The sequence below is a fragment of the Trichosurus vulpecula genome, chromosome 3 (assembly GCF_011100635.1).
Source record: "Trichosurus vulpecula isolate mTriVul1 chromosome 3, mTriVul1.pri, whole genome shotgun sequence".
Classification (NCBI taxonomy): Eukaryota; Metazoa; Chordata; class Mammalia; order Diprotodontia; family Phalangeridae; genus Trichosurus; species Trichosurus vulpecula.
Window position 1 is genome coordinate 353430500 of NC_050575.1, and position 19547 is coordinate 353450046.

The window sequence follows — 19547 nt, forward strand, 5'->3', positions numbered from 1 at the left end:
ACAGAATCTTGTCTGCCTGGAGCACTAAAGGATTTAATGACTTGTCCAGAGGCAAATGGTTAGTATCTGTCAGAGTTAAGGCTTCAAACGAGTGCTCCTGAATCTGATGATGGCTCTCTATCCACGGTGCCGTGATATATCGTGCCATAGAAAATAAATGATACAGGATCACTAGGAGGTACAAGCTAAAGCACCATACCTGATTTATTGTCTTTTTCTCCAACCTTTCCCTTGCCATCATAGCGAAGAAATGTATGTTCAAGTTAATGATGCCTCTCGTACCTTGGTTATGCAATCTTTAACCTCAAGTCTAAAAGTGTTTGAAACCTTTAAATTTCCTATAAATTTAAGATATTAAGTTATTGCTTCAAAGCACAGTTGACGTTGCAGTAGAGCATCTCACTTACTGTCCAAACCACCTTTATCTCTCTAATCCTGAATTTCCAATTGCTTGCTGGACATCAACAACAGTATGTAATATAACTTTCTCAAAGTCATAAAGTCCAAAATAGAATTCATTGTCACTACACTTCCTCCCAACTTACTTATATTTATTGACAGTACCACTATTCTTCTAAGATGCCATGGTCTTTTTACCCTTTGCCTGGACAGGTCTAATACCTACCTAGTTGTTCCTACAATTCAAACCAATCCAATAAACATTATTCCTTTTTGATAGTATTTTTTTCCAATTACATGTAAAGATAGTTTTCAACATTCACTTTTTGGGGGGGCAGCATGAGGAAGCTTTATTGGGGTGGGAGCTGATTTCAGATGAGGTCCATCAGGATGTCCTCCTCCATGACACTGGGAGGCTGCAGACCAGGCTGGGGAACTGGACCCATGGGGCCTGCACTCAAGAGCATCTGACTTGGCAGAGAGGCCCGTGGGGGAAGCTGTCCAGGCCAAGGCTGAGCAGGTGGGGGGTGCAGCAAGGGAGGGCCCAAGGGTGGCTGGCCCAAGCCCTGGTGAGGGGCAGGGCAACAGGGTTGGGGCTCCTGGAGGCTGCAGATGGTGGAGGGAGGCCTGAGGTGGTGATGAGGGTGGTGGGTTCAGCAAGGCTCTGCAACTGCGGGTTAGAACCTGGTTCTGGGGCAGCAGGTGAGGCCCTGGAGGGGCAGCTCCAGGAGGGGGCGCACCAGGAGGGGCCCCCGCTGGAGGGGGCTGGGCAAAGCCTGGGGGAGGCTGAGGCTGTCCACCTGTCCCAGTCACCCCTACTCCCACCCCGCCCGGGGGCTGCGGCTATGGCTGGCGGAGCTGGAGCAGGCTTTGGGGGGCCCGCTGCTTCTCATCCAGGAGGGGGCCCAGTCCTAGGGGGGCTTGTGGTCCCCCCATCCCACGGGGCAGTGGCTGCAGCTGCTGCTGCTGCAACTGCTCCAGCTTCTGCTGCTGGACCTGCTTGTGATTGGTGATGACCTGCCAGATGCCATTGACAAAGCTGCTCTGGTCGTTGGGGATAAGCCCCATGAAAATCTTCTTGGAGGAGTAGAGGAGCATGAGAACTCGCACCTCACAGGGCGCTGTGTGGTGGAAGTGGACGCAGCCATTGCCCATGATGCGATAAAGACCTTTGAGAGATTCCAGGTCTTTGTTGGTGAAATGAAACTGGACCATTCTGGAATTCCTAAAGAGGGGACCCAGCGTGGTCAGCAGTTGCTGTGGGATAAGCTGCATGTTCAGCTTCTGGGGCCACTGTTCAGTCTTCAGGTTCTCTCCCTGGTTCACGTAGACCGAGCAGGGCAGGGACCGCGTTAGCTTCGTGTTGGCATCCACTGAGGCTGGTTTGGGCTTCTCCTGCCACTCAAGGATATCACTCCATGCCAGGACATTGTTGGTAACTGACTGCTGCCCAGCCCCAAGTGTGGGGCCTCCCAGCTGAGAGGGGCTTGGGCCACTCACCCCTGCTGCAGTCACAGGGCCAGTCATAGGCAGCCCTCCAGGCTGGGCAGCAGGAGCCAGTCCAGACCCAGGGGCAACTGCTGCCGCTAGGCTGGGAGGCCGGAGGCAGCTTGGGAACCCCAGAGGGCCCAGGAGGGAGCAGAGGGGCTGGGGCCTGGCTGAACGGGGGAGCCACTCCTGGGGCCGCTGCCTGCAGTGTTGATAGGCGAGAAGCGGGGGCCCAGCACCGCTTCCTGGTTCTTGGCGGCATCCACGGCATTCTGAGCAGCCACCTGGGCGGCACTGAGGTTACTGGACACCTGGTAAGGTTGGGACACAGGAGGTAGCGGCTGGGGGGGGGGGGGCGCTGCTGAGAGGGGGAGCCCAGGAGGTGGTGATGGAGGCAGTGGCACGGGCTGCTTGGGCTGGAGTTGACCTGGGCCAGAACCTCCGCCGGGCAGCACAAGGCCTCGAACCAGCACCATAAGCCGTGGGTCCTGGCTTACGTCTGCAGGCTGTGTCTCCAGCATCGCTGGGGGGGCCGCCTTCTCGAACAAGAGCCGCAGAGCTGGCAGCTTCCGTGGGGACACCATGAAGTGGATGCTCGCTCGCCGCTCTTCTGCACCAGGCTCTCGGTGGTGTAGCCCGAGTACGTGGCGCTCTCCACCGCCGGCAGCAGGTACGCGGGCGAGTTGCAGATGAGAAGGCAGACCCGGTGCGTCTGGCCGATCTGCTCCCGCATCTTCTTGAAGTCATTGAAGAGCTGTAGGGCCGTGCTCAGCCCCTCTGCTGTGAGCCTGCAGCTCTCGCCGCCCCCGCCCATGAACTGCATGCCGTCCAGCCACGTGACGAACTCGTAGGCGCTGCTGGTGGGCGCGTGGCACTGGACGTAGGACTCGGGCGCGCAGTGCACCGTGTTGAACACCACCAGGCTGTGCTGGGTGCGCCCGTAGTCTCCTCCAAGGTAGGTCTCTGCCGGTGACCCCCATTGAAGTACTCGAGGGCCGGCAGCAGGTAATGCTTCCGCAGCCCCTCGAAGCAAGGTCCCAGGTTGACCGTGCCCTCGATGACGAAGACCACGTCGACCAGCAGGCCGCCGGCGCGGGAAGGGCCCTCGGCCCCGGGCACCATCCCGATCCACTCTCGGCCGCCTCCGCTCCCGGCGCCCCAGTCCCCTCTCGCGGTAGCTGCGGCGGCCCTCACCGCTTCAACATTCACTTTTATAGCATTTTGAATTCCAAATTTTTTTTTCTCCCTCCCACTCCATCTTGCCTTCTCCCCAAAACAGCAAACAATCTGATACAGGTTATATATGTACAATCATATTAGCCATGTTTCACATTAGTCATGTTGCGAAAGAAGAATGAGAACAAAAGGGAAAAATGATGAGAAAGAAAAAAAGAGAAAATAGTATTCTTTTATCTTAATTTAGACTCCATAGCCCTTCATTTAGACTCTATAGTTCTGGAAGTGGATAGCATTTTCCATCTTGAGTCTTTTGCAATTGTGTGAGATGAAGGTTGTCACGTTTATGGGCATACATTTGGGCAAAATAATTCCAAATTATTGTTTTAATTTCGTCTTCATTGAGGAAATGTTTATCAATTTTATTGTTTTTTTCATAAAACCAGCACTTAGTTTTATTTATTAGTTCAATAGTTTTTTTGATTTCAATATGATTAATCTCGCCTTTGTTTTTCAGTATTTCTAATTTGGTAATTAATTGGGGATTTTCAATTTATTCTTTTACTAGCTTTTTCAGTTGCATGCCAAATTCATTGATCTCCTTTTTCTCTATTGTATTCATGTGAGCATTTAGAGATATAAAACTTCTCCTAAGAACTGCTTTTGCCACATCCCATAAGTTTTGGTATGTTGTCTTATTATGGTCATTCTCTTGAATGAACTTATTAATTGTTTCTGTGATTTGGTCTTTGATACACTCATTATTTAGGATTAGAGTATTTAGTTTCCAATAAATTTTTAGTTTATCTTTCTATGGTCCTTTATTACAAATAATTTTTATTGCATCATGATCTGAAAAAGATGAATTGACAATTTCTGCCTTTCTGCACTGCATTGTGAGGTTTTTATGCCCTAGTACATGGTCAGTTTTTGAGTATGTGCCATGTACAACTGAGAAAAAAGGTATATTCCTTTTTATCCCCATTTAGGTTTGTCTAGATGTCTATCATATCTACCTTTGCTAAAATTCTGTTCACCTCCTTAACTTCTTTCTTGTTTATTTTGAGGTTAGATTTATCAAGTTCAGAAAGGGGCAGGTTGAGGTCTCCCAATATTATAGTTTTGCTGTCTATTTCTTCCTGTAACTCCCTTAATTTCTCCTCTAAGAATGTGTATGCCATACCACTTGGTGCATATATGTTAAGTAATGATATTACTTCATTGTCTATGGTGCCTTTTGGCAGGATATAGTTTCCTTCTTTATCTCTTTTAATCAGATCTGTTTTTGATTTTGTTTGTCTAAGATTAGGATTACTACCCCTGCTTTTTTTTTTTTTACATTAGCTAAAGCATAATATATTCTACTCCAGCCTTTTACCTTTACCCTTTGTGTATCCCCCTGTTTCAAATGTGTTTCTTGTAAACAACATATTGTATGATTATGGTTTTTAATCCATTTTACTATCTGCCTTCTTTTTATGGGAGAGTTCATCCCACTCATATTCATAGTTATGATTACTATCTGTGTCTTTTTCTCCATCTCATCCACCCCCCCCCATTTATGCTTTTATTCCTCCCTTCTCCCTTCCACTCCTCAAAACAGTTTCGCTTTTGACCACAGCCTTCCTCAATTTTCCCTCCATATGGACTCCCCTCCCTTATCTGTAGAATTAATCTAATCAAAGATCTTCCCTACTCATTCCATAGGGCTCTGGTGGGCCTAGGTGGGAAGGCCTGATTATATATTTGTTCATAAGTAGGCCCCAAGCCCCTGATTACTGGGTGCTAAGCCATTGTGGGCTTGAAGCCCTCAGGGTCCTAAGGGAAGTTGCTAAGACCAAAGCCAATGTTATGTATGCTGAGTTCTGGTCAGTCCGATGATAGCTAGGACTGTATGAAAAGAGAGTCCAGAACTAGGAGAAGCAGAGGAGAACTGGGGGTGTGGAGCAGAGAGGATTCAGAAGCAGAGATCCAGCATTGAGAGTGGAAAGCAGAGAGTAATGAACAGGAGAGAGTTGCAGAGATTAAGGAATTCAGAGTCATCAGAGCTGCAGGAGAGAGGGCCAAGCAGAGAGTTGGTATTCATGAGTGACCTTTTTTATAGGAAGTCCCTAGCATCAAGGGGAAGCTACAGTATAGCTTGGTTCCTTGCTATAATATTTTGTTATAATTTCCTTATTACTACAGTGAGGTTGACTTATCAGTTTTGGAATGTTATTGCCACAGTATCAAATTGGGGGCATTGGTCCTTCAATCTTATTCTCTGGAGTCTAAATAAATGATATACTCCTTCTACTTTCTATCTAGAGAATTCTTTATATTTTTCAGTTCTGAACCATTCAGGCATGCCCATGGTCCTCTCCCAGGTCATGAATTTTGCCTTACTTCTATATCTTATCCTTTTCCCCTTGCTACTTCTTCCCTCCCTTCTAAATCCCCCCTTTTCTTTCCCCTTTTCCCTCCTACTATCTGTATGGCAAGTTTGATTTTTATGTTTTTCAGAGTATGTTATTCCCTCCTTGAACTAAATCCAATGAGAGTAAAGCTCAAACACTGCTCTCCTCCCTTCCTTCTTTCTCTCTACCATAGTATGTTTTTGTGCTTCTTCATGTGATGCAATTTACCCTTTTCTACCTCTTCCTTACCTCTTTTCCCAGGACAATCCTTTATTTAATCAAACATGTGTGTGTGTGTGTGTGTGTGTGTGTGTGTGTGTGTATGTATCATTCACTTAGTTCAGGAGAAATGCCAAGACCCTGAACTTAAGAGCAAATACAAATAGAAATTACAAGCAGAGACAATATAAATTGCACCAACACACACAGTTATCAACAGACTGGCCTCTAGTTGTTTGAGGAAAGAATTACATAGTTACCAGAGAGAGAGGCACCAACATCTGTGTCTTCAAAGCCAGGAGGCTCCTTAATGGCAGCTACCCAGAGTCTTGTCTGGTCAAATCACATAACACTCTTCCAGTGAGTGAGAGCCTGAAACAAAGTGCTAACCTCTGATTTTATATACCCTGTTCAGGGTCTAAGGGCATCACAACCATACAACTCAAACCTCTGTGAACTAGGCTTTCCCTTGTAAGCAAGCCATCAAAGACTCCCTATTTAATCAAAGAAACAAAAGCCAGAGTCATCAAAGGCCCTTGATTACCTAAGTGCTCCAAAAGAGAAAATGGCAAAAAAAGTCCCACCCTTATTGCCATTACATACTCAGACATCAGACTCCCTACACAGTCTGGGAGGTTCTCTGCCTGCTGTTTCAGTAGAAGTAGCCTGGATGTGTTTACACTTCACAAACCTCAGTCCTGGGATTTTTCTTCTGTTCTTCACCTGTTGTTCCGGGAGCACTAATGTGATGCCTCAACTCTTCTTTATTTTTACCATTCTACATTTGCCCTGATGTGCTATTTCATCTTGATTGTGGGGAAAATCTGGAGTTTGGAATTTTCTGACCCATTCCACCATCTTCCCAGAATCCTCTTCCTCTGTTTTGAATTCTTTCCTCAATCCCATCAGGTGAGAGTGTTCCCTCATGCCACAATGTTTTTTCTAGAACACTTTGGATTTCTCCTTTGCCTCAACTCCATGACACCCTAGCTTGTATTGAACCTATTTGTATACATATATCTTCCCCTCTCCACCAGAAAAAGTGCACTACTTCCTAACAAGAGCTACCTTTTTTTTCTTCAGCTTTAGAGCCCATCATAGTGCCTTGGACAAAAAAGTACTAAATTAATTGTTGCTAAATTGTATTGAATTATTACACAATCATCTGTCAATTAATAGCTTAAATTTATATAAACTTACTTTATAGAATACTTTAGTTGTGTTAACATAGCTTAATGTTTGTATTTAGCACAGAAAAGTGAAGAATTAATGCAAGCTCTGCCGTTCTAAGAATTCTAAAGCTGGAAAACTGCCCAAGCCTTCATGTCATCTTTTAATGCAAAGGAGCTGAGTGAGAAGGGATGATGGGAGAGAGAGGGGAAATATTAGAGCTGTCTTTTGAAAAAAGCAAACAAAAGAAATTAGGAAATTCATGAATACAGCACAGTTCTTGGGCCCCTTAACACACATTTGTTGATTCCTGAAGGCTAAAGAAATTGATTGGCTGACTGACTATTAATACAGTAGAGTCTTAAACCATCTCAGAGACAAGAGAGGGATGGGATTAGATAGAAATGCAATGAGAGAATATCTACAAGATAATGTCTAAAGTCTCTTCTATGTCTAAAATTCTATTACTCTATGAACCTAATTGATTGATACATGGTATAATTAAAAATAACAAACTTTATTTCCTTTTTTTTGATAGAGTTAATAGCTTGGCTGACCAGCAAAAGCAATAGATATAAGTATATAAATTACATTACCATATGTGGCAGTCTCTCATATCCATATGGGTAATATGTTGAAATATGCTTTGGTTCATAGTTAAATTATTTGTATTTATAACTGATTAAATAACTTTACCCAAAACTATTGAATTATGTAGTAGTAACATTTATATAGTGGCCCTATCTTTTTCAAGACTTCTGTAAGTGACCTGGGTGATTCCATAAAAGGTATATTTATCAAATTTATAGTTAATATATATAACGATCAGAGGGATAGTGTAGCAGATAACAAAAATCTTGATTCTAAATGCTTTTGTCATAATCCACAGTATCTAAGCTTCAATATCAACTTGGATGGAAGTCTCCAATACATTGCCCAAGGACTTGTACTATTTAAATATATCCATGAAGTGAATATAGAGATAGAAAGCAAAGTTGCAAGCAAAACTGTTAAGGCAGCTTCCAAAACCTCTTGGTGGGCTTGAATTTTACATCAAATTGAATGAGGTGAAGAGCTAATAAGTTAAAATGTACATGATTTAAAAAAATCAATTTCACAAGTACAGATAGAAAAGCATGAGTAGAGAGCACCAGCTTGTTTTTCAGAAAAGAGATGTGTTGAACATTGTGGAGAGCTCAATAAGAGTAAATGCCATGAAAAAAAATCATAAAAAGACCACAACTAGCAACAACAACCAATAAGTGCCTGGTTTTCATTAACAGAAGCATGTATCTAGCACTTAAGTGTTGATAGTTCTACTGTGCTCCGATTTGATTATATGACATCTATAATATTTTCACATTTTAGGGAAAACATTGACAATAAGCTAAAGAGCTTCTGGAGGATGGTGAAGAAATTTGAGGTCATGTCATGAGAGGATATCTTTAAGGATTTGAGGATGTTCCACTTGGAAAAAAAATTGGTTGTCATCAAATATTTGAAAGCTTATCTCCTGGAAAGATAATTAACCCCATTTGCCTCAGTTTCCTCATCTGTTAAATGAGCTGGAGAAGGATAAAGCAAACCACTTCAGTGTCTTTGCCAATAAATGTGGTTACCAAGAATCAGATACAACTGAAGGATGATTGAATAAATGATGTAGATCACAGAAGTGTGAGCGATGGCTAGGTGACAGATGAAGTAGTGATACATGCTATGTCTAAAACCAATTGGGAATGTTCTTATTTCATTTTCTAAAAAAGTTCCATTTCTGAAATAGAGGGCGGAGATGTTTTCAGCACAAAGTGCCTATATTAGATCTGAGACCCAGATGAAGAAAAGTGAGTTGTACACCTTTCATTCCTATAATGGGGAAAGTTCAGGGCACTGTGATAATTATAATTGCCTTTTCTCAGATGTGGGTGCTCTTGAAGAATATAGGAAGGCTTCCTTGAGGTCATGGAGAATTTTCTTTGACATTATAAAACATGTTTTTGATGTATTCTTCAGCCAAAATATTATATTTTTCCTTGTAATTCTTCCAATCAAGAGTTAACAATGACTGTACTTTATAATTACCCTGAAGCATCTATGAAAGATAGTGGATAGAGAGCTGGGCCTGCAGTCAGGATGGGCTGTGATCAAATAGGATCTCAGTCACTTACTAGCTGTGTGACTTTAGACAAGTCACTTATCTAAATCAGTGTAATCAACTCTAAAATGAGGTATATCAGCATCTACCTCTCAGAGTTGTAAGGATCAAATGAGATAACATTTTCAAAGCCCTTAGCACAGTGATTGGCACATAATGGGCACTTAATGAGTACTTAATGAAAACTTATAGAAGTCTGCATTATATATTTGGAGGAAATTGCTTCTCTCAAATATATCTAAAATCCAAAATTTCAACAGATGATATTCTTCGCAATAGGAAATATTTTTAGGATCCAAGGTGTCCAGTAATGTATCCTTTATAGTATTCATCAATTAAAGGGTCTTTCTTAAATGATTTCTTGAGAAATGGATGGTAAGGAGAACTCATGTTCCTTTTCCCAATGTCAAATCATTTAGGGAGAAGATAGTCTGTATTATCAGTCCAGGCATGACCTTCAGCTTCTAGGCCAGAAAGTTGGCTAAATATTTTATTTCAATAGTATTTATTTTTTCTAAATTACATGGCAAGAAAATTTTAACAATTAGTTTTACAAGATTTTGAGTTCCAATTTTTTCTCCCTCTGTTGCTCCCTTCCCCTCTTCTGAAAAGGGTAAGTAATTTGATATAGGTTATACATGTGCTATCACTTAAAGCATTTCCATATCAGTCACATTTGTGAAAGAAGAAACTTATCAAAAGGAAAAACACACACAAAAATGATAAAGTAACTTTAAAAAGGTTGATCTGCATTCAGAGTCTATAAGTTCTTTATCTAGATAGGGATAGAATTTCCCTTCCTGAGTCCTTTGCACTTGTTTTGGATCACTGTATTGCTGAGAAGAGCTGAGCGTGGTTGCTCATCAAATTTTGCTGATACTGTGTACAGTGTTTTCCTGGTTCTACTCATTTCACTTTACATCAGTTCCCAAAAGTCTTTCCAGGTTTTTCTGAAATCTATCTGCTCATCATTTCTTTATTCTATGGAATACAATTCCATTACATTGATATACCACAGCTTGTTCAGCTATTATCCAATTGATGGGCATCCCTTCAATTTCCAATTCTTTGTCACCATAAAAAGAGCTGGTAGAAATATTTTTATACACGTGGGTCCTTTTCCCTTTTTATGATCTCTTTGGGATACAGACCTAGTAATGGTATTTCCAGATAAAAGGGTATGCACAGTTTTATAGCTCTTTAGGCATAGCTCTAAATTGTTTTCCAGAATGGTTGGATCAGTTCACAATTCCACCAACAATTCATTAACGTCCCAGTTTTTCCACATCTCCAACATTTATCATTTTCCTTTTCTGTCATATTAGCCAATTTTATAGGTGTGGCATGGTACCTCAGAGTTGTTTTAATTTGCATTTCTCTAATAAATGGTGATTTAAAGCATTTTTTTTTCATATGATTGTAAATAGTTCTGATTTCTTTATCCTAAAACTGTGTGTTCATATCCTACGACCATTTGTCAATTGGGGAATGATTTGTGTTCTTATAAATTTGACTAAGTTCTCTATTTATTTTAGAAATGAGGCCTTTATCAGAAACACTGGCTGTAAAAATTATTTCGTAACTTCCTACTTTCCTTCTTTGCATTGGTTTTGTTTGTGCAAACCCTTTTAAATTTAATGTAATAAAATTATCCATTTCACATTTCATAACATTCTCTGTCTTATTTTGGTAATATATTCTCCCTTCTTACTGGGTTTGACAGGTAGACTACTCCTTGCTCTCCTAATTTGCTTATGGTATCTTCCCTTATGAATGAATTTTGACCTAATCTTGGTGCAGTGTGTGAGATGTTGATCTATGCCTGCTTTCTGCCACACTATTTTCCAATTTTCGCAGCAGTTTATTTTTTTCTCAAATAGTGATTTCTTATCCCAGAATTTGGAGTCTTTGGGTGGAAACATGAGTTTCCAAATTGATCTGATCTTGTAGGAAGATGAGTTTCTGAGGGAGAAAAGATTTGTTACTGGTAAGCAGTCACGGGGATCTTTTTTCCTATTAACATAGTGTGATCAGGAGTGTAGCCTGAACCCAATATTAACTTCCCCAACTTCCCCTAGAAAGATAGATTTAATTCTAGCCTAATGTTCCCTCTCTCTGAGGAGAACACATAGGTCAATCTCTAGCTCTAGTCTGCTTTCCTTCTGTCAGGAATCAAAGCCTGCCTTTTGGAGTAGATGTTACAAATGTCAATTCTTGTCTCCCTGCAAGCAACATCTAGACAGACCCATGTGGGCACCCGCAGCATACATAGGTTGAACAAAATAATACCATTTACTCCCAGCCCAGTACCCTCAACTCATCTCATGAGTATGGAAACAGGAGTAAAGGTCCAAGTTTGTTTTTTGAGTTTCAGTTCTAAAATGAATTTCACCCGCACAGATACGGGTTTTATAACATCTTAGTGGATAGGGAAATTTATTCCTTCTTGGGGATGTGAACAAAGAATGAAGCATTTTGTCTCCTTTTATGCTCTCTACCTTTAGGAGTGGGATTTGGCTCTGAATCTAGGACTTTCAGGTTAAGAGAACAGACTCTTCAGAAGGCAGAAAAAAAAGATTCTTGCTTAGTCACACATCTCTAGAGAAATCAACAGACCTGGACAACTGTGGTATCTTAATGTGATACTCACAGCCTCTGAAAAGGTAGGAATCCTTATAATAATATTCAGATGTTTGTTTGGATTGGCACAATACAGTATTTTTTTCTTTACTACATCTTTATAAGTGTTCCAATCTGTTTTCCTTCATGTAATATATCATAATTACATAGTTTTTTGTAAGTAGTAGCAGTAGTAGTAATTAATAATAATAGTTGATTAATTGAAGAAACTATGGCTCTATTTTGAGGAAATAGTTCTTTTAAAAAATATTATGGCATTTTAAAATTTAAGCCAATTCCAACTTAATACTAGCTCCCTCTCTAACCAAAATATTCCTATCAAATTCCTCAGAGACTAAAATATAACATCCTTTTAATAATTGAGATATATAAAACTGTCCCTCCATTGATATTCTGGAGTGGGTCAATAGAAAATACTTCCCTAAGCTCCATTACCACTGCAAAGCCCTCTCACATGCATTAATACAATTTTATGACAATGAAATTTTTCTATGCTCATGACAAAATAATATGGTCCAGAATATGTTCAGTGTAAATATATTCAGTATACATAAAGTTAAGAAGGATAAAAAATATACAACAGCAAAATAAAGATGTCAGAAACCCAAGTGCAGAATACCAACATTTATTCTGTTAATTAAAATGTTCGTTTCCCCACTAGAATGTTCAGTTTTATAGCTTAATATTATATTGCTTCCAAACCTATCTCCAGGTCTTACCACATAACTTTCCTTATAAAACTTCTCTTCCTCCTATTCTTAAAGATGGAAAATAGCTCATATTTATGCATCACCTTAAGATTTGCAAAGCATTTTCTTCCCCAAACTCCGAGGCAGATAGTGAAGTATTTTACCACCAAACGATAGAGCTGAAGCACAGAGGATTAAATTACTTGCTCAAAGTGATGGCTAGTAATTATTCAAAAAAAATGACTTGGAAGGCACTTTGCTGCTCTCACTAAGAAGAAAGTTCTGTATAGTTTCATCTTATAATCTCTGATTAGGACAAGATGACCCTATGTTGCTGTACTCCTTCCTTCACTCTGAGTTTCCATGGGTTGCTAAGAGAATAATTTTCCTTCCCTCCCCTTGACAAGGCATGATCACATGGGCCAAAAGCAACCACGCAAGAATAATGACGATCTTGTGAGGGATAGCTAGACTAAGATGAGCCCAAAATCAATAAAGGGAAAGGGAAAGGATGGAGCATTAGTGTAGAAAAGTCGTTCAGGTGCACCACAGAATAAGAAATGAGAAAGAAAATAACCACAGTATATACATACTAGAAAGGGGGAAGGAGAGAACAAATATTTATTAAATATCCACTTTATTCCAGGCCCTGTGCTAAGCACTTTTTTTTTCTGAGACACCAGCAGTGACCATTTATTTGAATTACAGAATTTTTGCTATATGTACTACTGTCTTTTTAAAAAATAAATAAAATTTTAGTTTTGGTTGACAACATTCAGATTCTCAAGTTTTTGAGTTTCAAATTTTCTCCGCTTCCCTCTCCTCCCCCCTCCTCACCCAAGAAGGCATGTAATCTTATATAAGTTCTACATTTACTTTCACACTAAACATATTTTCACAATACTCAAGTTGTAAAGAAGAACTGTAACCAAGGAATGAACCGTGAGAGAGAAGAAACAAAACAGAAACAAAAATAAACAAAAAAGAGAGCAAATAGTTTGCTTCAATATGCATTCAGACTCTGTAATTCTTTCTCTGGATGTGAATCACTTTTTCCATCATGAGTCTTTGTGCTAAGCACTTTATAAATATTATCTCCTCTGCTACTCACACTAATAATGTGAAGCAAGTATTATTATTATCAATATTTTATACTTGAGTAAAATGAGGCATACAGAGGTTTTGAATTGCCCAGGGTCACCCAAATAAAAATTATCTAAGGTTGGATTTAAACTTAGGTCTCCCTAACTGCAAGTCTAGCACTATATATTCTGTACCACCTAGCTATCTGGTACAGCATTTGGAATCAGAGGGCTGGAATTTAAACTCAGATTTTGGTACTTGCTATCTTTGTGCCTTTGGTCAAGTTACACAACCTCTCTTAGTCTCTGTTTCATACATACATCCATATATCCATATATGTGTATGTATGCATTATGTATATATGTGTACATATGTATATACCCATTTGTGTGTAAAATATGTGTGTGTGTGTGAGTATGTGTGTGTGTAAAATGATGAGGTTAGACTGGAAGACGAGACCCCCTGCCAGTGGTGGTGGCTCTATACTCACTTATGCCAGTTCTTTCAGCACCTTAAACAGGTTTTCTGGCACATAAGGCTTAAGTTATCAAGGGCAAATACAGTCTTTCTATGTAGGTGAACTTCTATTCAATATAAAAGTCCCATTTGCCAATTTTGTTTTGTCTTTCGAGTCCAAAGATCTTTCTTTTTGACAGAAACACAGGAGCAAAAAGAGGTGAACATCTCTACCTTCCCTCCATAGTTATCCTTCACTGTCTTATCCGCTTAAAATAGTGGTCTGTTTCTTCTATGATTCTTTCCTTTCCCCCAACATATTTAAAAATATAATAAAAGAGACGATTATTTTGTTATTCTGTGCTTTCTTCCCCAGTGATAGCCCCCTAAGCTTGACAATGTTCTCATAGGAGAGTGGAAAACTTTTGTATTCATCGTACCTGCTTTTAAACCTATCTTCTGCATTTTTTTCCCAAGTTGCTGGTGAGCTTTTTTTCTTTCTATAGCAATATCTTTAGATAATTCTACCCCCTTACTTTTCCTCCTCAGTGGAATAATTTTTCTTTGTGACTTAAAAAATTAATTCCTTAAAATTTTCTGTTGCTACTGAGCTGGGTTCCACCATAGAAGTTTAATCAGTCAGTCAGCAAACACTTATGAAGAGCTTTCTATGTGGCTAGGATCTGTATTAAGCACTGTAGATACAAATGGGAAAAAGAAAACAGGCCCTGCCCTAAAGATATTTGCATTTTAATGGGCAAGCCAAGATATAATGTAAAAGTTTTATGCCATGATGTAATATCCAAGTTACAGTTACATACAAAATATAAGCAGAATAAATAGAAGGTAATCTGAGGAGAAGGCACTAGCAATGGTGGTACTAGAGAATTCCTGTGCATTGTGGGGTTTCAGCTGTTTTGAAGGAAGCCAGGTAACCTAGGGAATGGAGGTGAAAGAGGGAGATACCAGAAATGAACAGACAGCTAGTCCAAAGGCATGAAAAAAGCATACAGATTGTTATTTAATTCGATTGAAGAGTGAGTGAAGGGGAATAAAATGTAAGAAGTATAGGAAATTTAGGAAGGATCAAGAGTTCTAAATGCCAAATGTAGAACTTTTTATTTAATCTTAGAGGCAATGGGGTGGAGAGCATTAGAGTTTATTGAAAGGCAGTGTGAAATTGGCAGAGCCAATGCTCTGGGGAAATTATTTTGGAGGCTGGGTAGAGAATGGAAATAGTGGGGAGAGAGTGGAGGCAGAGAGGGCATCCAGAAGGGTACTGAAATAATCTAAGGGAAAGATGATGATGAGGGTCTGAAGAAGGGTAGTTACTATTCGGTTGAAAAGCAAGGGATGTGTGTCTGTGTGTGTGTGCGTGTGTGTGTGAGAGAGAGAGAGAGAGAGAGAGAGAGAGAGAGAGAGAGGGAGAGAGGGAGAGAGAGAGAGGGAGAGTGAGAGAGTGAGAGAGAGAGAGGGAGGGAGAGAGAGAGAGAGAGAGAGAGGGAGAGAGAGAGAGAGAGAGAGAGAGAGGGAGAGTGAGAGAGAGGGAGGGAGAGAGAGAGAATTTCTCCACTCTATTTTAGCTACATGACCCAGAAAGAGAGTAGATCTCTACGTTATCAGATTAACAAATAATTGTATCAGTAGCTCTCAGCACAGAGTCACCTATGGCCACCATTCATTTCTTCTTTCTCTGACCTTCACTAATGATCTCACAGGAAAAATAGCCTGTATACTTAAATCATTGTTCTTTGGAGAACACCCAGTTGCCTCTGTTTCAAAGTATTCATTTCCCTTTCCTTCAGAAAGTGACTCAAATATGTTTCTTAGCTCTAAGCATTTAGTGGTGTATCCAAAGGGATAATGAAGATCAACATTAGAATTGCTAACCTGTAATGCACTACAAAAAATTACTTTTAATGGGGAATCACATTAAAATATCATGGATAATAATAGAAAACATCCAAATATGAGCTTCTTGAGGGAAGGGGTAGGGTTTTTTTCCTGTTTTTCTTCATATCCCTAGTGCTTAGTTCAATGAGGGGATTGTAGTAACCACTTAATGAGAAATATAAATTTGCCTTTTTGAAAAGTCAAGTGTCTCAGTTCCTACAATTAGAATTAGCCCAGAATACATTATAGGACTACCAAAATGATATTAGGGGAAAATTTTATTATGAGCACTAATTTATTATTTTTATTATGAGTATGAATTATAGTTTGAACATGATGGATTGTGTTACTAACTAGTCTATTAGAGTAGGGAGGAGAGGGGAGAGGTACCCAGAAAAGATAGCCATAAAGAGTACTCTAAGGAAAATGACTCACATGAGATCCTGAGAAGGTGAACTGAAGAATACTTCCCCAAAGAAATTCCTTGGACATGAAGTTTGAATCTGGAATCCCTTGCTACTTCCTTTCTCAAAGAAGGCTGTGGATAGTTTTAAGGAGGGTATGATTTTGGATGGAAAAATGTATCATCATTTTCATGAATATCTTACTCAATTATTTAAATTATTTTATTGCAATTATTTAAACAAAATGTTATTCTGGAAAGCACCCATTAGCTTCACCAGATTCCAAAGGGGTCCACATCACACACACACAAAAGTAAGAACCTTTCTGTCATATTGTCCTTTGATGGCTACTGGCAGGAGAAAAAAGAAGAAACAGCTGAGGACAGCTATCCCTCTAAGGAAACTAGCTTGTGGACTCATATTATCCCAGAGCATAAAATTAAGGAAACAACCTGCAACTAGAGAGGACAAAAGACTTATGCACTGAATTGAGAAATCATCAGATATTGCTTGGATTGGCAAAGCTTGGGGCAGGGAAGGGGGAGGAAAATAGCAGCTGAAATATATATTGTGGTGTACATTTACAAGGCATTTTATGTACATTACCTCATTTGAGTCTCATTCACTGGATGAGAGTGGATACTATATCAGATAGGTGTTATTTCCTTTTTACACATTAAGGAACCAGGGATTTGAAAAGCTAAGGGACTTGACCAAATGCATTTGACTAGTAAAGTAAATGTCTGAGGCAGAATTTGAATCCAGACCTTCCCATCTATACATCCAGTACTGTATCCATTCTGCTGCCACTTCAGAAGATCGGGACTTCAAGAAATGCACTGTAATGTATTTTTCTTAGTAAGCCTCCTATTGCAAATACAGGATACTTCATTGCCGAGACAGAGGAGAATGTGTTATCAGTTAAAGTTCACACATACATGGCCACAATCTTGGATCAGGCCACTCATCTGGACTATTGTGATAGATTATTTCAATGGACTTTCTGCTTCAAGTCCCTCCCCACTCTAGACCATTCTTCATAGTATAGACAAAGTGACTTTCCTTAACCACCAATCTGACCACATCATCTTATTATTCCTTCAATTCAACTTATGCCATACTTCTTCTAGAATCAAATATAAACTTTTTTTAAAAATTATAACGCTTTCCAACCTACCCCCCAGAGCCACATGTGACATAGGCCAGAACTGACCACGTGACCAGCAGTGAACCATCCAACTACAACTGCATCAGAGTGCCAGGGAACAATGACCGGCAGAGGCTATGGGCCATGACCATAGACCTAAGAGAGACTATGTACCTGGCAGAAACTGCATGTTCCATGAGGACCATAGGGAAAAAGCCAAGTAGGAGCATTTTGGTGGCATGATCTAAAAATATCAGTATCCCTGCAACATTAAATAATGATTCATGCTTTTACATTTGGGACTTAAGTGTAATATATTCACAATATATGTGCTTTTTCATGTGTATGCCATGACCATGCTTGTTACCTGTGTTACTTCCCTTCCTACAATACATGTATTCTAGGTATGTCTATTCTCTCTACAAATGGTATATATGTTTGTGGGAAAATATACAATAGTTTATGGTACATTAGATAATCTATCACTACTTTCTTCCTAAACTATTCCACTAAATTACTTTGCTTTGAAATAATTGTATCCTCCTGCTGATTGGTAGAAGGTTAAAACATTGGTAGAATCGTGTGCTCCATACATTTTAGTGAATAGTGGCCCATTGATGCATTTGAAACTGGATTATATTAGAGGTTCTTCACATAGTCATAGAATTTTAGAGTTATAGGGAATCTACTTGGTCATTTAGTTCAAACTGTAGTTGAAAAAGACTCCCCTCTAAAGCATATCCTTAAGTGGTAATCACTGAAGACCTCAAATGAAGTGTCTTTTATCTCTGGTGTTCCTTCCATATTTCAAGCTATGATCCTTCCCACCATAATTCACATATACTGTGAACTTTACCACCTCCATGCCTTTGCCTATGCTGCTTCCTATCCTTTGCCTTTTCTCCTTTTGCCCTTAAATTTATATTTCCCTTAAGCCCAATTTGAAAGTTGCATCCTCTTTGAGGTCCCACTTGATCCCTCCCAGTATTTAATGAATCTTAGCTATTCAATCTTAATGAAGTTCCTTGTTTCTACTCCTCTATTCTTTTGAATGTGATTTTTGTAGTACAATTATATGTGTTCAGGGATCAAAGCTCCATCAGAGATGAAACAATGTCTCACTGAAACATTATATCTTATCTGACATCTGTCTGGCACAATATGCTAAACGCAGTAGTCACTTAATGAATTCTTCATGAATTTTTGGTTGGGTTCAAAGACAACAAAAGAAAAAAAGAAATTAAAGCAGAAATAATATATAGCACAGTCAGTCATTCCTTAAAAACTGGGATAATTATTGAAATTCACTTAGCAAAATAATGAAAAGAAAAGCCAAAAGTGCCCCACTGAAGGTAGCTGTAAATGTAGTTTATCAGACTAAATTAATAACTCACAAATTCTGAAGAGGATAAATAAAATGTCTGGGAAATATTGAATAGGTAGCTGTTTGCTAGGACCCCTGTCCATCATGTTTCTTAAACACTACTCTTTGGTCTTTTTAAAGTTGCCAAATTCAAGGATTTGATAACAACATGATATGGTAGAAAGAGTGCTAGTGGTAGAGGAAAAAATACATTCAAATCCCACCTCAAACACTTTCTAGATGCATTATGATAGATAAGTCACTTAACTCTCTGATCCTCAGCTTCCTTATCTGGTATATAGTAGTAGGGAGAGAACTAGTATTTATTTAGCCTTAATATGTTCCGGAATCTATATTAAATACTCTGTAAATGTCGTATTTAATCAGCATAACAATCCTGAGAAGTAAATGGCATTATCATTCCCATTTTATAGTTGAAGAAACTGAAGTACATGGAGGTTAAGTGACTTTCCCAGGGTCGCACAACTAGTAAGTGTCTGAAATTGGATTTGAACTCAGGATTTTCTATTTCTAGGTATAGTGTTCTATTCACTAGGCCATCTATCTGCCCCAACCAAACATGCAGTATCTACCTCACTGGGTTGTTGTGAAAAAGGAAGATTCCCCCCCGCCCCCAAAATAAAGTGAACTCCATTATAATGGATCACAGGATATACTGTATTTAAAGGTTTTTTTTCAAATCACTATGTAAATTAAGCTATGAACTTTAACCTCTGCTATAGACAAGTAGAAATTTGAAAGAAATGAAGAATTTGTTCATATTCACTGAGCCATGACTGAATGCACACTTTCCTTCTGTAGTGCATATCCAGGAGCCATTCAGATATTCATTCATCATTGTGCCAATGGGA

At 39.6% G+C, this 19547-nt stretch overlaps 1 pseudogene; it reads right to left on the reverse strand.

Annotated features, from left to right (window-relative positions):
• Positions 1-770: 770 nt before the first annotated feature.
• Positions 771-3024, reverse strand: LOC118844856 (annotated as a pseudogene).
• Positions 3025-19547: the final 16523 nt, after the last annotated feature.